At 41.4% G+C, this 27,816-nt stretch overlaps 1 protein-coding gene across 12 annotated transcripts in view; it reads right to left on the minus strand.

The window, feature by feature from the left end:
• PKP4 (plakophilin 4) overlaps positions 1 to 27,816 on the minus strand; it is a 372,718-nt gene that overhangs the window by 32,199 nt on the left and 312,703 nt on the right. The gene's annotated exons all lie outside the window — the stretch shown is intronic.

Here is a 27,816-nt window from a genome sequence, read left to right on the forward strand (position 1 = left end):
AGGCAACATATCACTTCCTCAAAACCGATCAAATTCTTCCAAAAAGCATTCCACTGCAGATAGTTTGTTGCAGGCTGCCTGGTAAGTGAGCTGGGAATTTTTCTTCGTTATTTTTTTACATGCATCACCCTTCCATATGCTTCCTGCTGTAAAGGCCAGTTATAGGTTAGGATGGTTGCCATTTGTTTGTACTGTTGGTACACACTGGATACCTTCGCTGCTGTGCTGGGTGTCCATTATTACGTGTGCTCCATTTTTGGAGACTCAAAATTTAGAGAGTTAGGACTGCAGTACATTGGGGTGCAGTGAAGTGGCCCTGCAGCTTGTACATATATTTGCAAATGTGTGCAAACCTACTCCCTGGTCTTAGAGTGAACTGTTAGACCGGACAATTCGGCTTGTTACAGGCTGGCAGATATATCGAGCTGGGAATTTTTCTTTGTTGTTTTTTTAGGCTGCAAGATGTGCCACAAATGTAAACTTTATCTTAAAGAGATTTAAACCCCCCCCCCCCCTCTATACTGCTGATAACAGTTTCACCACACAGAAATTGAGGAAAAATATACAGAAGACAGAGATAAAACTAACAGGGGTTCTAGCCTTCTCCAACCTTAAAAGAAAAGTATTATTTTCTATACAAGATGGCAGATTTTTTACACTAATACACCCTCTGTTATGCTGCCAAGGCCACTGTCCAGCCGAAAGGTGAAAGATTCAGAAGGAGGTGACACAAAGCAGAATGTTCCCTCGTTCTGCACTGTCAAAGGCACTAATGTGAAAATCACTGCCGCATACAAGTCAGCCAAATTGTAAAAAGCTTCTTTGATTATTTTCAACCATGTGAAACAATGACATAATGTTCCTACCTGCAGCCAGGAGCACCACTTACACTTAAACAGTGATTGTTTCATTCTGCGGAACAAAGAATGAGCTTATAGATCTTCCAGAAAAGTCACTCAAGTGGCAGCTTTTCTGCTTGCCTTCTCACAAGGGTTCACATTTATATTCTGTCCAAAAAAAACAACAAACACAGCTCTGGAAATGTTGTACATCTCACACCTGGTGGTAACAGCCATTTCGTGATCTGACCAAAGCAAATATTGAGAAAATGTGGCTGAGGTTCCTGGGTAGCAACACTGCACTCCTTAGCTCTCAAAGGGTCCTAAGGGTTTTCAAGTTTTGTCCCTGGAAATGCATCTCGAGTTGGAGCACTGATCATATTAGATTTTTTAGTTCATACACCTTTTCACTTAATGAGTGCTTAAGAAAACATTACAGTATATTCAAACCCCATTTCTACAGGCTGATTTCAGACGGGGGACGGGAGAACAGGGGGGTTGTGTTTCACACAGCTCTTAGGAACCCCCCCCCCCCTGTAGTTTTTCACAAGCCAAAGGTGGAACTGGTCTGCGAGTTACAAAAAGGAACCCTAATCTGAAAACCCTCTAATAGTTTAAAAAAAGGCCCTTTTCACATGAATGCAAGATATCTGATAATCTTGTAAACAAGATGCTCCATGGCAGTTCGATTCTCTTTCCACTGGATCAGGACGCTCCACTTTCCCTCCAGTCTACCTGCTCATTAAAAATGGTCTCTAGCTTTTTGGCACTGTAGTACAGTAGCCGATAATCCCTATACCTCAAAAACAACCTAGACCCTCTCATTAGCAAACTTAAAAACACTCTGAAAGTTTGGTCTAACCTCCAACGATATTAGGTAGGGAAAATGTATTCAGGATAATTTTCCTGCCACGCTTCCTTTATTTCCTGCCTCTCAATTGGCCCATGCCCATTGGTGCTCTTATGCTGAAACGAATGCCACTACCGCCCTGAAGGCAGAAATTCTTACTTCCTATGAATCCATACAAAATGTAATCCATCTCCAGTCCAAGATGGGCAGACAGTACAAGTATTTTATCTACTACACTGCAAATTTTTAAACTTTCAAATTTACTCCCCTCTGACAGATGCTGTGACGCAACTATGAGCCAGATCTGTTGGCGATCCCAAGGACAGATCATCCTTGCTCTACTGCTCGTTGGAATTTACCTTGGTGTAAGTGCATATTTTAGCCAAATAAATTCCTTATATTTTACACATTACGCAACAAGCCTTCCCTCCGTTTTCAGTCCAAAGACATGAGGAGTGCTAAATGCAATGGAAGTCTGGATCGGAATGTGCAAGGCTGAGATGTGGGTCTGTGGGCTTTTTGATCCAACCAGCACGGAGGTAGGAATATCCACTGGAAGAGGTTGCACAGAAGATATTTGTTCACTTCATGCGATCATGATCTCTTATAACAAAGATCATGTGGATCTGGTAAGAGGCACATTTAATCATTATATCGGTAGCACACCTATTGATCGTTATTTGTCACTAGGAGCGGTGCACAGTATAATACTATGTTGGAACAAGATATGAACATACATCCTGAATGGATACACATGGACACTTGATTTTTGGAACGTATTTTAGATTTTTATTGATGCTTAGTCATATGCTGGAATATTCAGTGTTGGGTCACAGTATATTTAGTTGCATTTTTTACTAGACAGCGCAATCTTTTATATTTTGGCGTTAACACCTGTATATTCTCCCAATTGTCCTTTATGGAATAACCCATGTTTGAGTTTCCCAAAGAACAGATGGGGCATTCTGATCTAGATGTGGAGTGAAACCGATTTCCCACTTGTTCACATCGGATACTTTTTGCTCCTGCTCTGACTTTAACCTTCCCTCCACACTTCAGATATCTTCGATTATGTCATACAGCTGCAACTCAATTTAGTTTACGTAACATTTTTATACGGCCTTCCCCTTTGGAACGCCTTTTGAATGACCCAACTCATTCTAAACTTATTTCTACATATTACTCCTCTCTATTGCAGTCCAAAACTGATGGGGTTAATCTCATGGACTCTAGATGGTGTTCCGATAAACCATAACTTACTGAGGAGGCATGGCAGGAAATTGTCCCTTTACAAGTCCCTACAGTTATCTCCAAAGTTATTCAGGCCAAATTTTGATATAGGGCCTATACTTCCTGTCTAATTTTTTTGGCTATAAAGCGTACCCTTCACTGTCTGCCACAGATGTTTCTCAGCAGATGGCACTTTCAAATCATATGGTATGGCACCGCCCGCCAGTTGGAGCATTTTGGTGGGAAGTCACTGCTTTCATCAGCTCAATTCCCTAATACCCAGCATCTGCAACCCCCCTTAAAGTGGATGTAAACCAGATTCATGAAATTTGACCTGGGCACATATCTGTAGTGTTTATTTATCTCTCTCAAAAGCCCTAAGTCCTGTGTCTTACTGCTGCGTTGTTCCTCTGTTATCAGCATGACAACTTCTGACACGAGAAAAGCAGCTGAAAATTTGTGTTGGGGAGGTTGCAATGGATAAGCAGAGAGCTGATCTATTCACAGTACAGCTCAGATGTTTATTTCTTCCTCTGCCTATGTAGAGGGGGGAGGGGGTGTGTTCCTTTCCTCCAATTAGCTATCACACAGTGTATGCCAAGACCCCTCCCACTGCTGAAAGAGGAAGAAAAAATTCTAACACAAAGTTCACTCTATAAAGAATATAGAAAGCTGCAGATATGCATGGAAAACCTATGGAGGAGGATTTGTTTCATCTCTGTGTATCATCTGAGGCTATTCACTTCACTGGGTATAGGAGAGGGTTTACATTCACTTTAAGGTGCCTTCTTGTTATATTGAGGAGTCTCTGTCTAAAAATACCCATGATTCCCACGCCTACCTCTATTTTATGCTAAAAAATCTATAACTATGCACTGGAAGTCCTCAGCTCCCCCATCTATAGCTTTTTGGCTTACTCTAATTATTCAGGCACGCCTGTTGTACAAACTAACATATGAAGCCAGAGGCTGCCCCTGTAAATTCCATAAGATCTGGGATTTATAGGTAAATTCAGATTACACTATACCGCCTAGTACTTTGGGTAAAGCTTAAGGATAAAATAATTATTGCTGAATCCTTTTTCTTTTCTTCTTGATTGTTGCATTTGTATACACTTTTCAAATATTATTATTCATTCTACATCTGTAGATGAATCTATGTTGCATATTCGATCCTTTAGTCCATGATCCATGTTTAAGGAATGGACATTTTGTATTGTGATATATGAGCACTGTTACCTCCGTCTTCTTTATACCAATTTTTATTTTGTACTTGCAAAAATATTATGTACAAACTTTTTATGTACAATAAAGTTTCCTACAAAAAAAAAAAATCATACCAGTCTCTAGTAATGCATTACCTGCCACCTTTTTTTAGGTAGGTGTGGATTGATTGTAAAAGTCTAAGGTTGGCCATAGACAGATTGAAATTTGGCTGGTTCAGCAGGAAACCGGATGAATGTCAATCCATCTGTGGGCAGGCTGGTTGTACTGAAGTCGATTGATGGATTGACGTCAGTACAACCAGCTTGTCAGGTTTTTTTCCATACAATCAATGCCAGTGGTTATTGCGTTAGGCAGTGATTGTTGCATTATGATGGCTGTTAAACCTCATGCTGTCAGAATAAAAAAAGCGCAGGGGGAGGGATTCCCCAATCAACACCGATATATATATATATATATATATATATAAAAAAAAAAAGTGGGATTCCTATGAAGACCATCAATCATGAGCAGTACCCTGCTGCACAACATTATTGAAAGCAGGTATAGGGAGTGTACCACACAGTGCCACTTGCATCAATTCATAGCCTCTAGGCATCCTCCTGAACAGGCTGAATAAGCCCCTTGTTAGCAGGCTATCAGGGACTGCAGGATTCATCTCCAGGTTTACAGAAAGCAGCCACGATTCCAAGCACGCTCTGCAGCACTTGAAAGAACACAGAACGGAAGACGGAGCTAAGTGAAGAATGGAGAATATTTGAGATCTCTGACACTTTGTTCTCTTTCTTAGCAATCCTATTTTCCTTAAAAGCAGTGAATTCATTTCAAATAAGCGACAGGCATGGCCCAACGCTTAGGTTTCCTAGGCAGAGAGAAGGAATGAGATAGATGGAAGAATTTTTATTGGAAAGTGAAATATCTTGACTAGAATCTTCTTATAACGAAAGACAAAAAACATAGGATTTATTTTATCTGCAAAAAGTTATGTAAAGTTAATAAATATTCTATGTTCATGTTATAGCATATAAAGATAGTTTAGACAATTGTACACTATCAACCTTTAGGGAAGGTCTTTTCTCTGTTTCAGCATGATTGCACCCCTGTGAACAAAGCCAAGTCCATAGATATGGTTTTATGATTTTCACATGAAGTGGCCAGTACAGGGCCACTTCAGTACTGAATCCTACTCGACTTATTTCAGATGAATTGGAATGCCAGGATTTTGCACCCTTCATATATGCTCTATTGCCTGAATTGGGTACAGATTCTCACAGACACACTATGAAGTTTTCAAAATGGTCAAATTTAACTAAATTAATACATGAATGTGTTAGCTTTCTATAATTACCTGCAATATAGGACTGGATGAGGGAGACCCGTGATGTAAGTTAGGCTGGCCATACATGGTGCAAATTTCTTTCCTGCAACCACATCAACATGGACAGTGCTGACAGGGGAATCCCGCTTATCAAGCTATTGTCTGTTCCCTGAAGGGGAAGGGGGGCCAGAGGTGGGTGGGGGGAGACTAACCCGCCAGGAGAAGACAGTATTGCTAGCGGCTATAGCATAGGATCGATCAACCTAGTACATTCACAGCTTGCTCATTAGAGGTTCGAATATTGGCGAGTTCAGCAGGAACCGGCCAAGATACGAACCGTGTATGGCCGGCCTAAGTCCGACTCCACTGCATTGCTAAGGGCTGACAGTCTGAAGCTCTTCCCAGTGACAGGATACAAATTGAATCAAGAGATTTGGTAAAGCATTAGCGACATTTATGCTGAGCTTTACCTTGGGAGATTGCTACCAGATGGGAAGAGAACAGAGTAATGGCATGGAATGGAAATACACCGCAACTGTGAAATCATTAGGCTAGAGCCAGGTTGGCTCCCGTGCTTAAAAGGTAAAGTACAAATAAAACCTCATTAAAAAAGCACATACCTGGAAGGCAATGATATATATATATATATATATATATATATATATATATATATATATATATATATATACACACACACACACACACACACACACACACACACCTTGCGCTTACAAAAAAATATCACAAACTCACAAGTTTAAACTCAAACTCCTAGAGCTGTGCATGGCACTGGTTTAGTTCTTTACACTTCCTATGCACGTTCTAAAGCAGTGATATTCAAAGCCTTTATTTCTAATCAATATCTACTTTGCTTGGGTAAATGTTTTTAAGTTGCAAAAGGACTGCAGTAAAGTTACTTAGTGCAAAAAGAGAACCCACAATCTGACTGGCAACGTAAGAGCAATACTTCCTTCAGGAGCTACTGTCCATCATAAATGTGGGCAACAACAAAGAAGGGGGTCAGTCCCTTTTGGCACACTTTCACTGAATATGTGGACGCTCTGCTCCACTGTGCGATCGCACTTCAGCTTGCAGCAAGTATTCTAAGAGGAATAACGCTGCTCTTGCTTTATGAGCTACTCAAACAGCATCACCACCCTAAGGCAGGGTCGGGAACCTGTGGCTCTCTTAATGGCTGCATCTGGCTCTCGCCTCTCAATCCACGGATCGCGTGGTGTGCCGATTTGCGTATTGAGCCCATAGGAAAGGCCGCGGCGGCCATCTTGGTACACCCGGCGGCGCGCAGACAACCGTATACGGTGGGGGAGATGTGGATATTACAGTGGGGGGAGATGTGGATATTATAGTTTTAAACATATTGTATGGCTCTCACAGAATTACATTTTAAAATACGTGGCGTTCATGGCTCTCAGCTAAAAAGGTTCCCGACCCCTGCCCTAAGGCCTCAGGTACATTGCTACTGCTAAACAGACGTGTAGGAGCAGTTGGGCCTTTTTTTCAACTGCTCCTAAACTCTCCTCTGTTATCTCATCAGTACATGTACACAGGGTCGTTTACAGTCGTTTCTAGGCAGTTTAGATGCTTTTTTTTAATTGAAAGAAAATGGGTTCTGAAGCTGAGTTTAGAGGCATTTCTTGCGCCAAACGCTTCTAAACGAGGCTAAACGAGGCAACTTGCATTTAGCTACGTTTCGTTTACAGGCGTTTTTAATTTTTGGCTATTTTTTTTTAAACACTTCTAAATGTCAACGTGGCAAAACAAACGTTTTAGACGTGGGTTACTATCTGTCAAGTTAAATCGTTCATGAGAAGTTGTAAAAACGTCCCGTGTACATTAAGCCTTGAAATAGAAAATTTCCATTTAACAGAATCAATAGGTTGCAAAGAAGAAATAAGCCATGAAAAAATAGCCGACCCTGAACAAGTACATGGTAAGGAATTGTTTATGTATTCCTTAAAATAGGGGCTTACATACATTAACTGCAGTGTAGACAAGTGAGGACAACAACCTGGTTTTGCTGTCTGTCAGGAGTGCCTAGATCTTGGCTAGAACAGAATAAAAAAAAAAGTAGGAAAAAACTGCGCTAAAATTTCCCTAAATAGCAAAACAGCAGGAGCTACAGTAAAAACATAAAAAGAATAAAAGAGCTGCGCTAATAAATTCCACGGTGATCATGAACACCAAAAATACTAAATTGTGAAACGCTCTACAGATTGAGAACAAGTGAAGGTTAGTGGATCGCTTTTCAAAGTCCTCTCGTAATATCAATATTCACAAACGGGACATGACAAATCCCTCTACCACATAGATTGCACACTTGCCAGATAAAAATCAGTATTCCGCTCGTGGTTTAATACCCGGCCCGGGCCTTGGTCACCAATCTGGATTAGATGACAACTCTCATCCTGGAAAACTAAACGCGTCAGGTCAAGACACGTGCTGACGTCACTGTGTTGCTTAGATGCCAGAAGGACGGGTGTACACACAATAGCTGGCCGGCTTTTTACATACTGTTTGTTATGCTCTTACAAATTGGCTCCTCTGGATCCGGTTTAAGGACTTCGACCAGCTGTCCTGCTCCATCATAGGAGAGAATTTCCCGGATGAGCGATATCATCTGATCCGGATTGATGAACAAGGACCAAGCTGGGTATTAAGCCACAAGCGGAATACCGCTTTCTATCTGGTAAGCGTGCAACCTATACGTGGGGGGGGTTTGTCATGTCCTGTTTGTGAATAGTGACATGAAAGGACTTTGAAAAGTGATCCACTAACCTTCGCCTGTTCTCACACTGAAGAGCGATTACAAACTTTCACAATTTTGTATTTTTGGTGTTGATATTCACTATTAATCATATCATGTCTATTTCAACTGTGTACTTAGCTATTGGTCTATTCCAGGTTGTTCCACTGACCTCATATGACTCTGGGGCGGCTTTCAGTATCTTAGCTCTTCTGGGTCGTATGAGGTCAGCGAAACAACCAGGTATAGGCCAAGATACTGAAAGTATACAGTTCAATGAAGTCTCAAAATGTTACTCAGCACTGGAGATGTGGACTTCACTAAATAGACCGATACCGTGGCTTTGCAGCCATCTATATATGACCTGAAGCATATGCAGGATAGATTATCTTAAATATCCTGTGAAATAAATTGTATGTAGTGTCTGTAATACGGTAGATCTCCTCTGGGTTTGTCTCTAAATACAGTTTTTAGTCAAGACAAGGTAAATATTTTTCCCTTGTTCCCGGTGACCGATTTGGAGGTCAAAGTCATACTTGAAAGGGTTGGTGAGGATTAGAGAGAAGATTATCGTGTGGGTTATTAAAGAAAATACAAGTCTCCAGGAATAAATTGGGCAAAGTGGATAAAAAGATCAACGCTATAAATAACAGCAGCTGTACAGAGCTGGGGGACCACAGAGGATAGCTTTCATGGCTCAGGGACTTGCAGGTTTTCATATAAACTAATTTCCCATTACATCTGCAAAACAGGGTTTTGAGATACTGTACAAAAATGAGTGAAACCGATAAAGGAATGTGTATTGTGCTCTGTAAAATGGCCACTTACATAAATAAAGAGCAATTTTTTGCTGGATACCTAGAATTTTAATCACAGCCTTTAATCAGGTTCAGTAACTCTACGCTAGCAAAAAATCTATCCCGAGCTCACAATTAAAGTGGAACTTTAGCCACAGACTAAAAAGGTGAACTACAGACACTAACTGTATGGAATTGTACGTCCGTCAAAAGCAGGGGCAAGCATACCATTTGTGTAGACTGTGCAGCTGCACAAGGGCCCTCTGGGACTTAGGGACTCATTTAGAGTAGATGTGGGCGAGATGGGTTATGGGACCCCTCATACTGTCATATAGACCTGTACCGAGGTGCACAAAAAAATGAATTTCACCTTTAAAAATAAATGAACACTTTTGCAAGGAAAAAATAATGCAATGTCAGGCTCCTGCAAACACTTCCTCCAGCTCTCTGGCCATACCTCTCTATGGGCTGTTATTTGGAGAGCTGAAGGTATAGTCAATGGGCTACAATAATTATTGCACTGGTAGTCCACTGAGAACTACAAGTCTGCCACTGTGACAGACGGAACTTGTAGTTCATTCATTCACAGATTACTACTGAATGCACGACATGGCTGTGAGAGCAGAATCCTGCAGAGCTGCACTGACTTTATATGCAACAGCTAGTGTGGAAGAGAAGAACCCCTTCACGCTGTCACAGGATGTCGATTTGAGGGTGGGAGGGGGAGGCGTTTGCATCATGTTACATCCTAAATATGGGTGTAACGTATAACAGGATACAAAGGGTGAAATGGGTCTTTAAAGTGGATAAAATCCCTCTCCTATACCCAGTGAAGTTAACAGCCTAAGATCATACACAGAGATGAAACAAATCTCCCTACATAAGTTGTACATGTATATCTGCTGTCTTAAGCTTGCTATATTTTTTTTAGAATTCTTACATTGTATTAGAATTTTTACTTCTTCATTCAGCAGTAGTAGTATAGTCTTGGCTTACACTGTGCGACAGCTCATTGGAGTAAAGGTCCAAGCCCCGTCTCCACAGGCAGAGGAAGGAATATACTTTCGGAGCTGTACTGGGACAAGAAAAGCTCTCTGCTAAACTATGTATAGCACTCACCCCCGACACAAATCTCAGGCTGTTTTAATCTCTAATCTCGGAGAACTTGTCAGAAGTTATTATGCCAACAGAGGAAGGAAAGAAAGACACAGGACTTAGGGCTTTGGTAAACACTGCAGATATATGTGCCTAGGTCAAATTTCATGAATGGGGTTTATATTCGCTTTAACCACTTCCCGCCTGGCCTATAGCAAAATGATGGCCGGGCCTTTTGTTGAACAGGGTGGATGTCATATGACACCACCACACCCGTTCTATGATAACGTTGTACAGAAAACAAAAAAGAAAAAACACTTTACATTTCTTAATTTAAAAAAAAAATTGCGACAAAAAATATAACTTCAAAGAACTTGCCATGACTCCTACTAAATACCTTGGATGGTCTACGGACAAAAAGGGGTCATTTAGGGGGTATTTGTACTGTTCTGACATATTCAGAGACAGGCCATTAGGACTGATTGATTTTCAGATATATACCATAGTTTGTGGAATCTATAGCTTTCCTACAGACTAAATAATAAACACCGATTTGGGTTATTTTCCCAAAAAAAAAAAAAAAAGTAGCAGAATACATTAACCTAAATTTATGAAGAAAGATTTATTTGCAAAATGTTATAACATATGTTTTTCCGTTTATTTAGCAAAAAATAAATACTACCAAACAAAAGCTCTATTCGTGTGAAAAATTATCAAAATATCATATGGCTACAGTGTTGCATGACTGCGCAATTGTCATTTAAAGTGGGACGGCACTAAAAGCTGAAAATTGGCCAGGGCAGCAAGGGGGAAAAAGTGCCTGATATTGAGGTGGTTAAGTGTATGTAAACCCCCCAAAAAAAATCCGAATGTTTGAAATTATGCCTTACAGTAGCTGACAGCACTGGGCTGCCATGCAATTAACAGCGTTGCAGTCAACCTGCTGTGCATGGCCCCTGTACAAAAAACTAATAGGTGTTTTTACTTGGTCGGCAATGGCATGGGAAGGGTCAGTTCAAAAATTGGACTCACACAGGGGCCCTTTGATGATTCTGTCTACCACGACCTACAGGATTTTTAACCCTGTTCATCCAGTTTTGCAATTCACACATGTAGCGCTACCCCCTCAGGAGCCGCTGGTTGTTGTTGGGATCGGCATATTAAGTTACCTCTTACCGTTGTCTAGGGGTGAAGTTGATGAGTAGATTAGTGAGCGAATGTCCAGTCAATAAATGAAGGTTTTTGAATGCTTTATTCTCGGCCCAACATGACCAACATCAACATGAAGTAGAGAGAAAAGGTTGATGAAGCGATAGAGAACTCTGCAGTATCAGGCCTGGATATGAGAAAGAGCAATCCTGCTCTCAGTAGTACAGTAGTAGTAGATACAGATTGTTGCCACTCTAGCCAGAGTGGGTGAAGTGCCCCCGGACAGACTCCTGCCACGAGCCTGGCAGCCGAAGTGTCACTTTAGGTTGCTGGCTCTAGGGCCTCTGCCACAGGCCTTGAGTGAGCCGAACGGATTGAGCGAATCCTCCCAGTAAAGTCAGGTTCACCGGGTGACAGTTGAAGTGTACCTGTCAATGTCCCGGTCACCAGATCCCCGATGGTTCGTTCAAGCCCTATTGGACAACCTGCATCCAGGTTCTCCTCAAGCCGACCCCCCATCGAACGGCATACAGCCTGGGATTTCTTCAATAGAGCTGGGGACCCAGTAAGTCACTGGGGCCCCTTTCAGCGACATGGAGCTCCGCGTAGCATGCGACCCCGGCCTGGTAGGCCATATCGCCGGGGTCCGTTGGATGCGCACACCCTAAAGGTGGGTGCCGCACCTGGAACCTGCGAAGAACCAAGGAAAATGGAGTCTGCCACAGATATACCCTCCCCCAGCATGCCCCGCGAGGGAAAACTCCTCTAATTGGCTGCTGGGGAAAAGTGGCTCTGCCAGAACCCCTCTAGCGCCAACTGTTGCCCAGGGGTGGGATCGGCACCCCTGGAGCGCAGACTGACCCACAGGACAGTTTAGGAATGACGGCAGCCCAAAAATTTTACAAATCATGAATGGGAGCAAAAATAACTCTCCCATTCCCCACTAACTTTAGCGTAGTGCCCATACTGAAAGTAAGGGGGCGCTACACACACATTTGCCACTATATTTTAATGTTTAAGCCAACACTGACAGGGCAGGGCAGTTTTGTTCACCACAGAGTAGTATAGGTAGAGAAGGTATAATGTTATTGGTATCTATATGGGTATGCTGTACAGCAGGGGTCTCCAAACTGCGGCCCAGGGGCCGGATGTGGCCCTTTCCTGGTCTTTATCCGGCCCTTGGGGCACTAATCCTCCCACTGATATAAGACACTATTCTGACATCTAACACCAACAATGGGGCACCATTTCTTCTACTGAAACCAATAATGGAGCACAAATACTCCCTATGATAACAAAGATAGGCCACTATTCCTCCTAACCTGATGCCAGAAAAATTTCCAATCCCACTGGCCACGATCCGGCCCTCCTAAAGTCTGAAGGACGGTGAACCAGCCCTTTGTTTAGAAAGTTTGGAGACCCCTGCTGTACAGGAAACAGTCTGATGCTACTGTGTCTGCATAAAGCGGTGAAATAATTTTTAAACACAGCATTACTAGAATAAATGTACATTCACAGATTACAATCATATCTACATAAATAGCAAGGAAACAATATATGATGGAAGAAAACTATACATTTTTTGTCAGATCTTTCTCTTATGACTAATCATTTCTTGCCTTCTGAAAGATCACTTAATGGAATTTTCCACTAGAATGGATACCTGTCATGAGAGAAATGTGGTCATTGCTGACTGACTGCTCTAGAAAATGCCTGGTTGCTTGTGGTTTTAGTACTTGAATCACAACCAGGGAAAAGACTGCAGCAGGCGATGCCACAATTCCTGACCTAAGCTCCAGGTTAAAGATTCTGAAAGCACTAAAGCCAAAGAGTCAGGACAACAGCTAGGAACTGGCAATTTCAGCAATAGCATTATATATATTTTTTTTTTAATCAAGAAAAATTTCCTGGACACAGTCTGCATCCTGGGCGGTTTATCTGCAGGTAAATCACTGCATGATCTAGTGCTGTGGGAATGGAAAGCCTCCTATTTCTTTCAATAGGACTTCCCGCCAGCAGCTAATCGCATATCGCATGGACCCCGCTGGGTGTCTCGCAGCTGATCACAAGTGTGAATGGGGACTATGGCTACAGTTACATGGGTGACTTTTAATCATGCAATTAGAGATGATTTGCCTGCTTTAGAACACATTGTAATTGAAATTAAATAGTAGAGAAGGAAAAGAGTGGGATCCAGGAGAGGGGAGATAAACTCCCCACTGGACTCCAAAGTATGCAAAATTTATCGTCACAACACGAGACAGTAACGAATAAAGTGTATACGTTTATTACACCTCATTAATCAATAAATAAAAGAGAAAGTGCATATACATCCAGGGATCAATTTCCTAGGACATTAAATATATACAAATGCCCTCCACTAGATTGGTATATATTTAGCCTGACTGTTGATATGCATACATATACAGAACTCCGTAAATTCTATGCAGACAGTCTTCTCCAAATCCAGATATCTGTCAACCTGTTTCGCAGTAAAATTGGTCTATTGGACAGAGAGGGTATTAGATGAAAGCAATAAAAAAAAGAAAGGAGTGGCATTACAGAGTCTGGCAGGCAGACAAACACAAAAAGGGGTCCCCATCTCCGCTGGTACACAGTATGAGGAGGCAGATGTGCGGACAGAAGATGGCACACTGATATGATCATTCCCAGAAACTCTGTATAGATTTGACCCAAGACAGGAAAATGGTAGTGTACGCTTGTGTGAACTTGCCTAGTATATAGACCCTGGGGGATACAATTCCAAAAATCTGGTCTAATCAGGTGCTTCTCCATATACCAAAAAAAAAAAAACATCACATGAAACCCATCAAAGCTAGGCAGCATAAAGGTCAGCTATTCAAACCATCTCCCCTATATGCATCTGTATCCCAGGGATACATGTAGGAAAGATAGATTGAAAAGCTGACCCCTATGCGGCTGATGCCTGGCTTTGATGGGCTTTATGCAATTTTTTTTCCTGGTATATGTAAAGCACCTGGAATGTACCACTGATTTGCGGAGTTCCCATAACCGTACACTACCAGTATCCTGTCTTAGGTCAAATCTATACAGAATCTCTGGGATTGCTCATATCAGTGACCCCATATTCTGTCTGCATATCCATCCACCTCATTATACTATATACACCACTCATAATTGCTTTCCTCTATACCCTCTTGGTCCTGTTGAAGCAACTTTACTACGAAGCGCGTTGACAGATATCTGGATTTGGAGAAGCCTGTCTGCACAGCATTTATTGAACACTGTATATGTATGCATATCAAACATTCCTGCTAGATACATACCAACCTAGTGAAGGGCATTTGTATTTATTTTTAAGGGCCTCGGGATTGATCCCTAAATGTATATGCATCGTGTCTTATGTGTTGTGATATTTAATGAGGTGTAAAAATCTTATATATTTTATTCACCACTGTCTAGTGTTGTGCCAAGAAAACCCACCTATTGTGAGGTCCAGTGGGGCATTTTCATCTTCCCTCCTGGATCCCACTCTTTTTCCTTGCTTCTGTAACAAAGCACTTTGTGTGCGACTTTCAGTCGCATCATTATAGTAATAGTAATGTATAGTAACAACGTTCCCCTAATAGATTGCAATAACTAAGCAATAACTATTGATTGCACATATCTGCTTCAACATGCAATCATGAGAGAAAAATGCACACAATTGTGCACAGCTGCAGACATAAAAAAAATCCAATCAAATAGTAGCCCTAGCCTAACAGCAGGTTATAGTGACAGATACAATGTAATCATTGTTACATTGCTTGAAAATTGCATCAAATCTGTACTTTTCTTTTTATAGTTCTATAAAATTCTTATACGCTTCATCCCCAGTTAGGGCCCTTTCACACGGAGCGGATCAGTAATGATCCGCTCCGTGTCCGCAAATCTCAGTGGGGATCCTCCGTAAAATCTCCGCTGAGCTGGCAGCTGACAAGGTGGTTCCCGCACACTGTGCAGGGACCGCCCTGTGTTTCCTCCGCTCTCCCCTATGGGGATGGATGTCCTTAGTTATATGAACGATCAATAGGTACCCATGTAAAAACAGAAGGCTTGCATAGTGTAAATCTAGTGCCCCAGGACGACGTCAAGTGTGACGAAACGCGTAGGGAGAGCGGCATGCTGACATCACACGTATACACAAGTCCCGGAAGCAAAGTGCTGCTATCGAGAGCCGGCCAGCTCGACTATTTCTACATGCCATTTTAATCTACGGCAATTGTAAGTGCAATGTTGTCTTTTAATTACAATAAACTATAAGGATTTACACTATGCAAGCCTTCTGTTCTTACATGGGGACCTATTGATCATTCATATAACCGAGGACATTCATTGACGAGGAGGCTGGGAGATATGTCACGTAACCAACCAGCACCAGTAAAAGAGCACCTTGTATGTGTTCTCTTTATAGCGCATGCACATAGAGCTCTTGGCCACCCAAGACCATATAGTGGACCATTGTTCAGGGGATATTTCCTCTCCAAGATGTTCCTCCCATGTATCTATGTTTCCCCTGAGAGACCATATCATAGGAGTTTAAGAGTTTTTATATATATCTCTGAAGTCAGAGTCTTTTTTGTGTGGGACCGGATAGGATTAAGCATTCGAATGTGGATGGATTAGAGGATTGAAGGGTTGGGGTGAAGGCAAGTGCGTAGTGCCGAGTTCGAAGGTAGCCAAAGAAGGCACTACAGGGTAGGTCGTGCTTAGTTTTGAGTTCGTCAAAGGGTAATAAGACCCTAGACACCGGATTCATCAAATGTCCATAATGAAAGAGGTTCCTCTGCAACCATGGAGAGATCATCTGGAAGGTTAAGCTGTCGGGTAGTTTAGGGTTGTAGAGGAAAGCTGTGACTAAGGAGGCTTCAGATTGTAGGGGAGTTTTGCGGTTTAGTTGGTTCCAAATGGTTCTTGGCAAGTTCATGGTGTGTAGTAGGGAGGTGGGGGGACATCGGCATTGCAGTTCCACAATAGGTTGTTTGGGTGGATGCGAGCTAGCCATAATTTGTCTATTTGGGTCCAACGGTTATAGGCTGGAAGGGTAACCCAGGATGCAATAGCTTAGTTGGGTAGCATGATAGTAATGGTGGAGGTGTGGAAAGGCCCAACCCCCATCATTTCGGGAGGCAAACATTATGGAGTGTGGTTTATAATTTCATGTGAAATGGAAGGTCAGTCTGGAGTTGAGCAGACGGAATTGCCAGTGGGAGAGTCAGAAAACAATACAGGAGTTTAGGCAATATAGTAATTTTAACCGAGGCAATGCATCAAAAAGGGCAAACTTGCGAGTGACCTGATGGAATTGTTGGATTGTCTGGAGAGGAGATTTTTGGACTTGGTAAGGGATGTTCTATCCAGCGTAGGGGGGAACGGGAGGTTGAAGTCCCATCCCAATTTTCTGCAGAACCCTAAATTCATTTGTAAACACCCTCACCATGCTTTGTACCAACATTTTTAGAATGTTAAGAGGTAATGTGTTTGTAAAATTAAATAATTGAGAACAACATTACTTAAATAAATGCCTTGCTTTAAGAGCAGATGGTCAGTAACCAAACTTTCAGTGACAGTTAACACTATGCAGTGTAAAAACTGCATGTGATTTTGAACAGAAATTTCCTTGCATACCTGTTCAAATCACATACGATTCTTCAGCAGTGCAATTTGAGCCATTATTCTGTATGGCTCAAATCGCACCGAATCCACACCAAAATCACATAGGACCCTTTTTTTTTGGCCACACCAGAATCAGATTGCATGGTTGTTCACACCCATGTGATCCGATTCTGCAAATTGCACTGCATTTTGCAAACCAATTTCAGGGTGTCGTTAACATACATACCCACAGTGGTTCGCATGAACAGGGTGTAATTTAAATGCAGTGCGGAATCCGCACAGAATTTGCTGCGAATTTTCAGCGCACAAGTGTGAACCGGCACTCAGTGCCCTTTAAAGTAAGCAAACCACTTTTAAATACAGATCTAATTTAACTGATTGGAATACCCGAGTCCAATTACCCTCTTTGCAGGATGTCATTATCCTATTTTTACATCAAGGACCTTGGTAGTTTAATCCATTCATTCAATAAAAGGCATGACAATATAACATGTGCATTTTTTAAATTCTAGTTTCAGCCAATTTTTTATTATTATCCATGATTTATATGGAACAACAGTTTGCACAGCACTTTATAATATAAAGTGAGACAGTACAGTTATAATACAATAAAACACAAGAGGGTTAAGTAGGGCCCTGCCCATAGATTACAATTTAATATATTTTTTCACTTTTGCGGGTGGGGAAGGATTAGGATTAGGAACTGTTGTCAGTTTTTTTATTTTATTTTGATAACCTAATTAGGGTTCATTTAAACCTTGTTAACACTTGCTTTGGTCTCTGGAGAGCGATCCGCAATCAGATCACTTTTCAGAGGGCATTTAACAACCTCCTCGTTGTTTTGAGTCCCTGAATGCCAGACTATTGCACCGCATTCATTGTGCGCAGTTGCAGTGCATCTGTATTCACCTAAATGGGTTTCTTTCGCCAGGCGGTAGTGCACGCTGAGTGTCATGGGTATATAAATCCTTCATGTGTACACACCTGTCTGCTACCTTTCCAGCTAAAGGGGAAGTATTTGAGAGCAGTAAAACATGGCTCAACTGCAAAGTTTTACCACCCCCCAAACAAGTGTAAATGAGCAATGTGTTCGCTCTTTCCCCCACTGCTGCTGCTGTCATCTTCACAGCAGAGCAGGTGACTGGTTGCTGGGGCGGGCTTAGCAACCAACCACCCGTTCTCATGAAAAGTTGGGAAGCTCCTGCTCTCCCATTCAGACATGTCGCACCTCCCACTCTTTTGCCTGCTATGTAAGTTAAGATTGAAAATATATGGGGGGGGGGGTGTTGTAGAGGGGGAAAGAATGGAAGGGGGGGCAATGTAATGTAAAGAGGGGGTTATATTGTAAAGGGAGGCTGTGATTTAAAGGATGAGACTGATGTGAATGAGGGGACTGTGATGAAAAGGGTGGCAGTGATGGAGAAGGGGTGTTTTGATGTAAAGGTGGTGGGGGGTTGGGGGTTGAGATGTACAGTAGGGCACTGATGTAAAAGGAAGAACCAATGTGAAGTGGGTCGAACTGTAATGTGCAGGATTTGAGTCTTGGCACAAACTTCTGCTTGCAGAGAATTTTACTAATCGGTACCCTATGATTTATCATTCAATACCCTTGGTATAGCGCAATGACAGGTGATCCTGAGGCAAAATGCCTGTTCTTGGCATATGTGCAAAATTAGCCTATGGTATCCTTCAGATTAGCATTTGGACGAGGCGTAAAACACAGCAGTTAAGCCACACTGTCACTGTACACCAGCCACTACCCTTTTTAGCTGCAGAGGCAGCAGCCAGGGATGTACACATATCATGGCCATGATGCTTTGCTTCGTGGGTGCAGCAGGAATTACAGCCCCTGTTGCTTTCCATGGGAGCTACTGATCACCAAAAGCGGCCCATTCAAGTAAATTCATCGGGTTGTGATGAGCTAGTGCGGGGTTCAAGGTATTAAACCAGGGGGTGATACAACGCCGCCTCACCGCCTGTCAAATTCTCTCTGAAGGCAGATTGCTCTTCAGAGAGCAAAGCTAGTGTCAACGAGTCCATAGAGTTAATTTACTCTAATCTACTTATTCTTTCTGACAACAGTAGGTGAGTAAATGAGGGGGTAACAATGATACAAAGGCACAGAAAGCAATTGACACCTCAACCTTTATGCACCCTATGCAAAATAAAAGAAGTTTGTTGTGATTTATCGGCTCCTTCCTTTTCTGAATGGACAAAGTCACTGACTTTGTCCATTCATGACTGAGCACAGATTACAATCCTTCACTCTATGAACGGAGAGGAGCCACTGTCCATAATCTTCAGTGCAGCGGAGGTTGCAGAGAAAGGGACTGGGGAATCCTCAGTCCATTTTCCTGTCTCAAAAGGGATGTCAGGGGTCTGTTTAGGCCCCCAACATCTCACCAAAGCACTCTCCCCCCCACAACAGGGTTGACAAAGAAAAAAAAAAGGGAAACAAAATAAATATTTAAAAGTAAAATTGTAAAAATAAAAAAATGTAATTAAAAAAACACTGACACCGTCCACGCCTCATTAGTACTGATCGGTGCCGCATATTGGTGCCACTGTCACATGACATTTAAAAAATGTATCGTCGAGTACTCGGTCTTAAAAAAGTGGCATTGGTGCAACCCTTTATATTATATATATATATATATATATATATATATATATATATACACACATATACACACACACACACACACATACATACCCACACACCGTGCTAGGCATAAATGAGTACACCCCTTTTGTAAAGTAACATTTTATTCAAAATCTCAATCAACACAAGAACAATTTCCAACATTTTGACAAAACTGAGTGTTATAGAACATTTGTTTAGCTTAATACATGAAAGTGTGGTTAATAATATAACTTGGATAAGAAAATCTTCAGCTTCACTCAAATTAGTTGCATGCAAAAATGAATACACCCCACAATAAAAACTTCTATCCATGTAGTATTTTGGATGACCTCCATGATTTCTAAGGTCAACACAAAGTCTTCTAGGCATGGAATGAACACGTTGGCGACATATTGCAACATCTATCTTTTATCCATTCTTCAAAAACGAACTCTTTTAGAGTCTGGATGCAGAGTGATGCTCAACGTGTCTCTTCAGAATTCCCCATATGCGTTCCCAAACTGGGTTCAGATCAGGAGACATACTTGGCCACTGAATCACTTTCACCCTGTTCTTCAGAAAAGCAACAGTGCCCTTAGATGTGCGTTTTGGGTCATTGTCATGTTGGAAAGGTTCACGACGACCATGCGCACTGAGTGATGGTAGCATCTTCTCTTGCAATATAGAGCAGTACATCTGTGATTTCACGATACCATCATTAAAATGCAGCTTCCCAAAACCAGCAGCCCCACAGAAGACACTGCCACCACCATGTATTTTCCTTTGTACTCCTCACTTTTGTGACAACATACAGTTTTGAAGCCATCAGTTCCAAAAGCATTAATCTTGGTCTCATCACTCCAGAGTACAGTCCCATTAGTCATCTTTTTCAGCATTGACCCTGGCAAATTCTAGGTGGGCTTTTTGTGCATTAGCTTTAGAAGAAGCTTCCTTTGTGAATAACACCCACGCATGCCATTCCTCTGCAGCATATGCTGTATTGCATCACCGGAAACAATCACCCCATGTCAACTACTTCTTTAGCCAACTGCAGTGAACTTGCATGGTGATTTTCTTCAACCCTTCTCATCGGAAGACGCACCCGTCAAGGTTTTAACTTCCGTGGATGGCCTGGACGTCTGCGAGATGGTTGCAGTTCCATCATTGTTAAATTTTTGTAACACTTTTGCTACGATATTCTGACCGATGAGTAAAGCTTTGCTGATGATGATCTTGTAGCCGTCATCTTTGCTGATGATCTTGTAGCCGTCACCTTTGTGTAAAGAAATTTTATTTTTTCAGGCCTTGTGACATTTCTCTTTCATGTGATGCCATTGCTGACAGCATGAAATGGGAAGGGGTTTTCTTTAACCACTTACCCACCGCCGGCCGTCATACAACTTCCTTGAGTTTGTGTGGGGATATCTGCAGCTACAGGCATCATTCAGATATGGGTTTTTTCAGCCGGCGATTCACTATACCATAAGAACAATCATAGAGGCTGGTCAGTCGCTTGATTGTTCTTACGGCTGCAAGAGGGGATGTCCCCCCTCCTGCCGCCCTCTGATCCTTCTACCGACTCACCAATTCTGGGAAGCCGAGATAAGTTTTATTTTTTTATTTCAGCTGTCCCAGCCTAGAGGTGAGATGTGGGGTATTAATGACCCAATATCTCACTGTAAAGAGGACCAATCATGCCATATTCCTATTACAAGGGATGTTTACATTCCTTGTAATAGGAATAAAAGTGATAAAAAAAATGAGCAAGCGGAGTCCGCCGGGTGGACAAACCCGTGTGAAAGGACCCTAAATTAGGATTTTATTGTCTAAAAATTAGCTTTGCGCCCAAGACTTTTATAGGGGTATATTCATATTTGCAACATGGTCTTAAATTAATTTTTTAGGAAAAATACTTTGTGTACAAATTAACAAATCTTGGTTGCAATCAATGACCTGCATTTGTGGGAGTATTTTGTAGTATAGTGTCCCATAGCAAATGTTGATTCTGAAAGGAAAGTAATGGTTAGCCAACGAATCTGTTGGGGTGTTCTCATTTAAGCTGAGCACTGTATATTTATTTATATACACACACACACACACACACTGTATATTCACAAATGCACGCACACATTTTGTGCCCAGACATACACTTTAAGTGGCATGTCGTGCCGACTGATTTTAGCCAGCAGCAGGAACAGATTAAGGATTACACCTGTTGCCTGGAGTTGCCCTTTAAGTTGGGTTGCATCTGTATTCTTTTTTTTTTCAGGGAGTAAATTCTATTCAGGAGTTCTGAAATATATTAATATCCAGAAAGTAATTTGCCGACCTTTAATATGCATTCAGATTCAATGAAAAAGACTAGAGGGATTTGCATCTGGTTGTAGCATAACAGAACAATTAGGCTAGAAGCAGGCTATCAAAGTAATCAGCATCAGGAACTGTAGAAAAATTCAGCGGGCACATTTGCGTTTGTTTACCTGAGCTGGAGAATGTAACCAATTACATTGCAGTCACAGAAAAATTAATGAAGATCCCACCTATAGACCACAGATGCCGGTGTGTTAAGCGCTCCTGTGCATTTGTAATAGTATGGCCTGTGCATCTGATTCTCTGAAGCTTAATTTAATTTTTCAAGGCGCATTACTGAACAAAAATAAATACATAAAATGGGCAGGCATACCTATCTGTGATCAGCGAGTGTGAAGAGGCTAATATGTTGCTAGGCAACATGACATCTGTAAAAGTAAAATAAATGTACACAAGAAGATGGCTGCCTGAGTGCTCTCATCATTAGACAATGTTCTTTTCCTTGGCTGTGCTGGAAGACATCTGACCATCGGACGGTCTAGTTTTGTTTCCACTGAATGCAAAGCAGCAAACCAAAGGAAAGCGCACTATATTTTCCTTCTGTAAAACAGACAGCTTTAAATGCTGTTGACTAAAAAAAGCCAAGGTTTAATGCTGAGGAATGTACTTGTTAAATATGGCTGGTTTATGTATAGGACACATGGTGAATGTCAAAAGCACAGTGGAGTCACAGTCAAAATTTAAAGACTAGGAGACAGGTAAAGTAGCTTTTCTTGGGAAAAAATAAGTGTGGAAGAACATTACTTCCATAATGCTGAGCGCTTCAAAGGAAGGACTTTTTTTTGGCTAAAGGAAGCAAATCGTGAACCTTTTTGTTATTAAAACTTAAGTTTGAACATTAAAAGCTTAAAATGACACATCATGCCTGGCTGACAAAAATGTATTGGGACTGGCTTCTACTATCCGATAACCTAATATACACAATCTGAGAAAAAACTAAGACAAATATAATTGGTGCAAGAAGCAGATTTGAGAATACATATATATTTAATATCCATCTGCAAATTTCTTCTTACAGATAGCTAATGCTGAGAGAAATGTAAACAAATGCGCATGAAAACGCTGCTTTTTTTTGGATGGCTGGTGGCATGGGATGCCTGGTCGGACCTCACAAACCCTCCTTTTACCCAATCCCCCATTTTGATCATTTTAATTTTTCTACCTTCTGTCCCTTATTACCTCTTCATATTCCACCATTGCTTTACCTCTCTACTCCTACCCTTCCTCAACTGCACTGTTTTTTGGATTCCCTACCATTTCCTACTTTCAGATTGTTAAAAACAGAGACTTATGGTGCTCGCGCTAATCTCTGCAATCCAAGGCTTGTCCTCCAGTCCACTAATGCACATTACTTATTTTGTCGCACTCCAACCCTTTTTGTGTTCTTTTCTGTACTACTCTGGTGGTGTACTTTCTGTATATTCCTGGTAAACTTAAAGTGGATGCAACGTGACGTGAACAGCCTCAGATCATATACAGCGATAAACAAATCTCCCTACATAGGTTTTACATGTATATCTACTGTCTTCAGCTTTCTACATTATTTATAAAGTGCAGATTATGGTAGAAAGAAAGTCTGGACATACACTGTGTGTGAGCTGATTGGAGAAAAGGCACCCCCCCCCCCCACATGGGAACGAAGGAGCATGCAGAGCTGTAAATAGACCAGTTCTCTCTGCTCAATAGTCCTCTCCCCGACACAAATTTCCAGCTGCTTATATCTCCTGCGGTTGCGAACTTGTCCGACGTTATCATGCTGATAACAGCGAAAGGGAAAAGCAGAAAGACACGGCACCTAGAGCTTTGGAGAGAAATAAGTAAACAGATATAGGTGTCCAGATCAGATTTCATGAATGGGGATTACATCCACTTTAAAACCAAATAAAACATTTGTTAAAGAAAAGCCCCGTTCCCTTTCCTGAACAAGTGGTTCATAAAACCAGTGTCCACTATACCCTTTATCCCCCTGGCCCCCCGTCTTGTAACTTCCCTTCTGCAGTCCTTTTTTTGCAGAAGCAGCAACAGTTTGTTCTTTCCTCGCTGTAGTAGGCAGACCAGGAAGTCTTAAGCCCTGTACACACGATCTGATATCTGATGGAATCTAATCCGATGGATTTTTTCGTCGGATATCCGATGAAGCTGACTTTCATCAGTCTTGCCTACACACCATCAGTCAAAAATCCGATCGTGTCCAAACGCGGTGACGTACAACACTACGAAGAGCCGAAAAAAAAAATGAAGTTTAATGCTTCCAAGCATGCGTCGACTTGATTCTGAGCATGCATGGATTTTTACCCGATGGAGTTCCATACAGACGATCGTATTTTTCCATCGTTTTTTTTATCCATAGGAAAATTTTAAAACATGTTACATTTTTTACACCGCTGGAAATAAAACCGATGGGGCCCACACATGATCGGTTTGTCCAATTGAAACAGTCCATCGGTCGGTTTTTAGCGGACAAACCGATCGTGTGTACAGGGCTTAAGACTTCCAGTTTAAACTGCTCACTGTACCTGTGGTGTTTGACCGACAAGCCAAGAGACTGCTCATTTATCCCGCCTCCCATGGCCTTACACTTTCCCAGACAAGTCAGGAGACTCCTGGTTTATCAATAAAATTATGCAATGAACATCAATAGGAGGCAGCTTTGCCACATATGAGATCCCTCCTCACAGGGTCCCAGCTTAGGAGATTCTTCTTGTATGCAGTGATGAGGTCTCTGGGGTTTAAATGAGGAGTTAAGACAAAACAGTGTTAGTTAAGATGATTGTTTTTATTGTCTTAAGGTAATATAACCGTTGGCTAGGATCAATTACTATTCTGGCATTCAACATTACCAATGGACACGGTATGCATGCCAGTCTCCAACTTTTGTGCGCGTTATGAGAAGTGTGCTAATAGCGCATGTCTGAGCAAAAAATAAAAAATGTACATTTCGCCAATCACCCAAAACGGGAAGGTCAGCTTAAAAATACCCCTCTCCCTCCTCTTTGAAATTTGGAAATTTATTTTGGGGGTGGGGGGGAGCAGGGACCTGGTTTTGGCAGGTACCCAATCCCACTTTTGCACAGAACACCTAGGCCGATATCCAGTGTGCTCCTAAATTCCTGTTTGACCTGACACAGCCTCTCTTTGCTGCACTAAAATCCCAAGCCGTTCTGTCAGATCCATGCCGTTCTCTTCTGCTTGACATCTCCAGAACATATCTCACACCAATAAAACAAAATCAGGTTGCGATGGGTTATTGCACTTTGAAATTCACCACAGACTATTGCACGACTGCACTGGATAAGCCTCCTTGTCGGTCTTTGAAGTTTTTAAAAAGCAGACCATAAAACAGTGTTGGTGTTATAGGTTAAATTCAATAATTACATCCATAAAACATATTAATTAGCTTGTGTACTTTGCCACATGTCTCCAAAACGAGGAAACACAGGAGGGGTGGTTGGTGGTCAAGAACACTCCAGTTGAGTTAAATCAGTCATTAGCCGGTGAATGTTTATGAATACTACATTGCTCATTTGCAAATTGCGACAGAAAGAAAAATAGGAACATTAGGGTTGGGAAATTCGTAAACAGCACTCAATTATTTCTGCCAATATCATATGAGCTAGAAATTGAATGCTAATGCTTTAGATAATCAGTGTACTTGGCGTCAGAGATGATTATAAATAAATAATAGTAATAATGAAAATTGCATAGGGAACAAATTACCCAGACAATGGTTGCGAACAGTGCAGTTCCGCAACCGCAGGACTCTTCACATTTCAAACGTTTTAATTAGTGACGGCGGCGTTTACTGTGCTATTTTTTATATAAATAACCAAGGGCATAATACAGTTTAACCGTTCTCACCAGGATTCAGACATTGCACTGCTAAAAGATGTTGAATCAGTTGCATGAAGTACCATGGAAATCTATGTTGGCACTCATTTATATAAATTTCAGCCAAAGCAACATAGGGACATTAGCAAACACCTTTGATTCTGTTATCTTACCTACTATTGAATAATGACATTGAGAATCTGATTGGTTGCTCACTCTCTGGGATAATTATGTGCAGTAAATGGATTAATAGGAATGTTGGAAATAATAATAATTAGGGTTGTCCAGATACCGATACCAGTATCGGTATCGGGACCGATACCGAGTATTTGCGCTAGTACTCGTACTCGCGCAAATACTCCCGATACCAAAATAGAATACTTTTTTTTTTTTTTGTGACATCGAACACAAATTGGATGGCACCATTGGATGGCACTGATAGGTGGCACTGGCATTGATTGAATGGCACTCATAAATGGATGGCACTGATAGGTGGCACTGGCATTGATTGGCACTGATGAGATGCACTAATAAGCTGCCTCCCTGCACTGATGCACTAATGGGCACTGATCTGCACTGATAGGTGGCACTGGCTAGCTGCACTTTTGGGCACTGGCACCGATGAGCTGCACTGACAGTGATCACTCCTTCAATGATATGTAGTTTTCCAGTACCGTATGCTAAAAAACAGCCCCACACCATGATGTACCAGTTCTTCATAATTCTAAAGAAAATATCTTTGGTCTGTATTGTGGTTTGAAAACGGTCACATGACATTAAAAAAAAGTATCGGTATTCGGTATCGGCGACTACTTGAAAAAAAGTATCGGTACTTGTACTCGGTCCTAAAAAAGTGGTATCGGGACAACCCTAATAATAATAAAAAATCTGTTGCATGGTTAAAGCCAGGAGTTTCATAGACCTTGTTGGTACGGGAACTAAATAACGTAGGTATTTAAAAGTGGTAGCAATGTCCTTTTTCTTGATTTATACCTTCAGGTAAAAGCCTATAATGTGGCTTACCGGTAGGTACAGTCAATATCTCCTAAATGTGCACCATTTAGGAGGTATTTACTTTAGCAGTGCTGGTGAGGTCACCAGTGCATAAGCACTGCACGGCATGCCATCCATTGCCTCATACACACGATGAGAATATCAGATGAACAATCACCCTGTTCTCGTTTGCGTGCTAGTCTCATATCGAAAATGAATAGCTTACTAAACTTACGAAAACTCTCATAAGACAGAATACAACTTCAGAAGTAATGTAATGTATTTTATTGTATTATATTGTAATGTATTTTAATTTCCAAGCATTCATGGTCTTGGCCACTCAAGTTTTTGTCGTACAAATACTATACCAATTACGCGAAAATAGATTTTCTGTCATTGTTTAAAAATAAAATAAAAACATTGTGCTTGTCCCTTCAGATATTTTTGCATGAACTGTTGTGACCATCTCTCGAAAGCTGTGTACTAATGAATAGATCAGATGATCACTCAGAATTTTTTTTTGTCTGATATTCCCTTTGTGTTTACCAAGTATTAGGGTGGTATCCTAACCACCACTGAAAGGGTGGCATTCTTCACACTTACCAACATAAGGGGCATTTTCCCCAAGGACTTCTGATCAATTGGTTTTACCATGACCAAGAAGTTTATCGCTCAAAAATCTCACTAGTTTTAGCTAGCTTGTTTTTTTGTGATTTTACATAGATACAAGGATTATATTCTTAGGATTTTCTTTTCACTGTTCCTTGCTTTCCATGTGTAAAGAAAAAACAGGCACTTTTTAGTTTTTAAAGTCATACTGGTATCGAACAGGTTTGGTGATGAGGATGATTTTGACAGTCTGAGGAAGGGGGTATTGGAATATATTGAGTAATTCACTGGGGGTCTGTAATATCAAAACCCCTTGTATAAGTTATTCTGCCAATCTGTGCACTTGACAAGTGTTGCTTCATCTATTGGATGGTCTGGGGAATCTGTTACTTACTCCTACTTTTTATTTATTTTTAAATATTAGATAAAAGTAACAGGAGTGGAGAAACGTCCCCATCATTCTTTAAGCTGAAATTGTATAGGCATTTTGG

This window comes from Rana temporaria, chromosome 6, assembly GCF_905171775.1.
Source record: "Rana temporaria chromosome 6, aRanTem1.1, whole genome shotgun sequence".
NCBI classification, from domain to species: Eukaryota; Metazoa; Chordata; class Amphibia; order Anura; family Ranidae; genus Rana; species Rana temporaria.